The sequence below is a fragment of the Rosa chinensis genome, chromosome 2 (genome assembly GCF_002994745.2).
Source record: "Rosa chinensis cultivar Old Blush chromosome 2, RchiOBHm-V2, whole genome shotgun sequence".
NCBI classification, from domain to species: Eukaryota; Viridiplantae; Streptophyta; class Magnoliopsida; order Rosales; family Rosaceae; genus Rosa; species Rosa chinensis.
The window spans coordinates 36,204,814-36,209,767 of NC_037089.1; the positions used below are offsets into that span (position 1 = coordinate 36,204,814).

Sequence of the window (4,954 nt, forward strand, 5' to 3'; positions counted from 1 at the left end):
ACATCAACTATGTTACTTTTCTATATTGGTTAAAGAAATTTTTCTGCCCAATTACATCTATAACCCAATAATGGTAGTGCAACTAGCCTAACCAACAAGATTCCAAATTTCAACGTTCGACCAAAACGAACTCAACAACTACAAAACGTCCTATTATAGATTGTAATGGACCACAAGCATAACCAGCAGAATGAACCGAAATAAGGGATAGATTAGAAATGGAGGGTGAGCTCAAGAACTTCATCAAGGTATGGATCGCAGCCATTTTATGTCTATCTTACTGTCACTACATAGTCTCAAGATTAATCCCAAAGGGTTGGCTGAGGCTCATCTCTCTCCTTCCTGTCTTCTACCTCTTCATCTCCATGCCCCTAAATCTCCATTCCTTCCATCTTTGTGCACTCACAACTTTCTTCTTAGTTTGGCTTGGCCTCTTCAAGCTCCTCCTCTTCTCCTTTGGGCTAGGCCTTTTGTCACCACCCCCACCATCAGTCTTCCATTTCATCTCCATAGCTTGCCTCCCCATCAAAATCAAACAAACATCACCTCCAAAATCACTCCTAAATCCCAGAACCACTCAAAAACCCAAAAAATCTGTGAATCCAATTGGTCAGCTTGTCACAAAGGGACTGCCCAATAAGTCAATTTTGTTGGCCGTTAAGGCCTTGGTCTTGGGTGTGGTTATTTGTATGTACGAGTACAAATCACGTTTACACCCGTATGTGATTATAGTCTTGTGTTGTTGCCATGTGTACTTAGGAGTAGAAATAGTCCTATTTTTGTGTGCAGCCCCAGCTCGAGCCATTTTTGAGTTCGAGCTGGAACATCAGTTCAATGAACCTTGCCTCTCCACTTCGCTTCAAGACTTTTGGGGCTAGCGATGGAATTTAATGGTCACGAAAATTCTACGCCCTATTGTATACGATCCCATCCGATATATGTGTGCACGGTGGGCAAGGCTTCTGGCTATCATGTCCACCTTTGTTGTATCTGGGTTAATGCACGAGGTGATTTATTACTATCTCACGCGTGTGCAGCCCACGTGGGAAGTAACGTGGTTTTTTGTTTTACAAGGGGCATGCATGGTGGTTGAAGTGGAGATGAAGAAGGCGGAAACCGGCACATGGTTGTTGCACTCGGCGATTTCGGGGTTATTGACATTGGTGTTCTTGGCTGTCACTGCCAACTGGCTGTTCTTTCCTCAGTTGCTGAGCAATGGTGTTGATATAAAGGCTTTAGGAGAGTATGAAATTATGGTGGATTTAGTCAAGTCTAACTTACCCCATTATCAATCTCATTAATTTTAGATTTTGTTAATCAAGAATATGTATATGATCAGGTTCGAACCATATTTGTTTTGTTTTACTGCCTAATTATGAATTGAACTGGACATTTGGCAACCTATAGACAAGAGGGCTGAGATGAGCACTCGATTAGTTTTTAATTTTGTATTGCAGAAAAGAATGAATTCAAAAGTTCTTAGCTGATGAATTATATTTCTGCTAATAGTTTCTACAAGTCATGAACCAAACATTACTTTCTTTGGTTATGTTGATGCCTGAAAATCCAGCTATCAGGCCCAATTCATTTCTCGAGCCCAATAAGCAAATTATATCGACAACCATCATGCCACGCATGTGCACCCAGCCACATTCACACATTTGGGGCTTGCAAGAACGGGTGTGGCGTGGAAGGTAATGGAAATGCATGAGACCCATTATTAGTTTTATGCTTGTTGGTAATTTCGGACTTGGGGACCGAAATTCAAGCCCAAAAGCCCAAATCTGATTATGGGCAAGTGAAGAAGAAAGAACCCAAAAACCGCTCAATTACAACAACACTTCTCTTTACCCAACATATTCAATTATTTTCCTTAAAACTAGACATCTCAAGTACTATATCACATTCTTTCACACAAAGCCAATTTTCTACCTTTGACTTCCCTTTTTCCAGCAGCAAAACTTGGAACCATGATACTTAGGACCACATCAGCGGGAATCCTGGGATCACATTAGCAGAATTCCTGGGATTACAGCAGCAGGATTCATGGAAACATAGAAACAACAACAACCCTAAACTTAAACCACCGCCACTCCATAAATTAAGAGTTCTAGTTGCTATGGAGGGGGGAGCAACACAATCTAACCATTAAACAACCAAGCAATTCCTCCATTAGAATCACAGAAACCATTCCCAAACCCAGAAACTCCTTTACCACCATGTAGATTCAAACTTATCATGCTTCATCGTATAAAGATCTTCTCTGCCATGCTTCTTCTCTCCCAAAATCCATCCTTATTCCTCCACCTTCCCAACTCCTATCCCTTGTACCGAATACCTCAACCAATCCACCAATCACTGCCGAAATCTCTTCTTCCGAAACTCATGCTTTTCAAGCTCCCACACCACACACATCTTGCCAAGCCTTTAATTAAATTGCACACTAATTCACTGCCGTGAATATAGAGAAGAGCTGCTTGGAGGGACACAACAGCATACTTCCTAGGATTTTCAGTCCTTCGAAGTTTGCTGGGCCTAATCTTCGCTAACTCAAACAAAGGGGACGAGATTTTGAGCATGATTCCACTGCTGTACTACTCCAATCAAAAGTGCCCCTACAGGTTACAATCTTTATCAAAGCACATAACTTAAACTTTCAGATTGTAAGAGAAAGAATCCTAGCGCAAGCAAGAACGACCTTCACCAACTGATACAATGAGAGCTTAAAGTTAGGTCAATGGCAACAAAAGTGACAAACATAACGGCCATTAATCCCTGCGGTATGCCTGCAATTAATTACTCATATGAGAATTTCCAAAGCACTAGTGATACACACTGCAATTACCCGTCTGATAGAAGTATCTCTGTAGCAACAAGCAAAGAAACATGGAACTTCAAAAAAAAAAATCACGATTCAAAAACTACTGACGCAGTCAGAACAATAACCTAGGTTTACAAGCAAAAAACCTAAACAAAGAGTTCTAGAGTCCACCAGAGATAAAAGAGAAAATTCTCTATTTGATTGATAATAAAATGAAAGATAGGTTATGCAGCAGCTTAAGGCTGCTTATATATGAGAAAAGAAACCCTAAGGCGACTAACAATAAAACCCTAAAGCCCACGGGTAAAAATAAAACAAACCCAAAACAAACTAGGAAACTGAAAATTCTGAAAAACAGTAAATTGCAGTTTTGAGGCCCTAAACAACCCCGAAAGCCCGAAAAAGCCCATATGTGGTGGCATAGCAGCAAGTTTTGTTCCTGGCGAGATTCCCTTTCCGGAAAGCTATGGCACGATCGAATCGGACATCGAATTCGAAAGTTGCAATAGTAACTTGGGCTTCCCTCCTTTTGCATGATCGAATTGTTCTTCGATTCGGACTGCCATCCATTCTACATCAGTCTCCTCCACCTCTGAAGAACTCAACCCCGAGTTCTCGTCAGGATAAACCTTGGGCAGAATATCAGGTAATCACGTCTTTGGCCGGACTAGTGGTTACGTTTCAGTTAGAGCTCTAATCTGTCTGCCGTATAGGTAATTCATGGGGTAACGGGAATTGGTTATTGATAACTCATGACATTACGTGTTTTTAGGGAACAAGGTTTGAGTTGCTTCCTTATTAACGGTTTTTAAGGGGACAAGGTGCAAGTTGTTTTCCTTATTAACGATTGATAGAATTCAAGGTGTGAGTTGTTTTCTATGTTATATTTGATAGAAATCAAGGTGTGAGTTGCTTTCTATGGTACGATTGATAAAATTCAAGGTGTGAGTTGTTTTCTATGTTATATTTGATAGAAATCAAGGTGTGAGTTGCTTTATATGCTACGATTTGGTACGATTGATAGAAATCAAGGTGTGAGTTGTTTTCTATGTTATATTTGATAGAAATCAAGGTGTGAGTTGCTTTCTATGGTACGATTTGGTACGATTGATAGAATTCAAGGTGTGAGTTGTTTTCTATGTTATATTTGATGGAAACCAAGGAGTGTGTTGTTTTCTATGTTTCGTTTTAAAAGAAACCAAGGTGTAAGTTGCTTTCTTTTATTTCGATTTGAATGGGAATTGTAGTGTGAGTTGTTCTCCTTTATTTTGTGTTTTAAGGGATCAAAGCATGATTTAGTTTCTTGATTGAAACGTGCGGGGTTCATCCCGTGATTTTGGTGTGAGCTGTTTTGAGTTACTCATACGGGCTTGCAAAAGCTTACCGGGTTTGTTGTGTGACAACCCGGTGCACTATTCAAATTGTGTAGGGGTTAATCCTGCAGGTCAGCGTAATCGTGTCTGAAGCTGAGGTAGCTTGTTAGCAGAAAAACAGGTAGGAAGCAAATTTGGTTGGCTTTGCTATTGTTATGACTTCCGCTATGTAGTAAACTCTGAGGAGCTTAATTTTACGTTTTATTTTGTTGTTGACAATTTAATTCGTAAGCTTATGTAATATATGACTCTTTGGGCGGGTCAATATTGACATAGTGGGTTCAAGGCATTAATACGTATGTAGTTAAAAGGAAAAAGTTTCCAGGTGCTTGGTATTGATGGTTGAACGATCACGCATATGTAATTATGGGATTATATATCGATTTTTATTTGTGTTAAAAATCAGGGGCGTGACATGTTACGTTGCTACTATATTGATCATGTCTTTAATATGGGACATGAAATTGTTACCCAATTTTTGTTCTGGGAATTGGTTTGTAATTGGTTGAACGTACAGATCTAAGTTAGGTTACATGTGAAGGAGCGTCTTAAAAAATGATTATTCCACCTTTTCTTTTTAGAGAAAAGAATATTCATATTCATACAGCTTCACAGAGCCACTGCTAGTATAAAACATACATCAGAACCTAAGTTCTCGCTACAATAAACTATGCCTACTCGGCCTAAAATAGGATACAGAGTTCCAACAAGTAATTCCCATTCTAAAACTTCCTGCTCACTTATTTCATAAAACAATGAA

The 4,954-nt window shown here is 39.6% G+C and overlaps 1 pseudogene; it reads left to right on the forward strand.

Annotated features, from left to right (window-relative positions):
• Nucleotides 1–202: 202 nt before the first annotated feature.
• On the forward strand, nt 203–1,301 carry LOC112190302 (annotated as a pseudogene).
• The last annotated feature ends 3,653 nt before the right edge of the window (nt 1,302–4,954 follow it).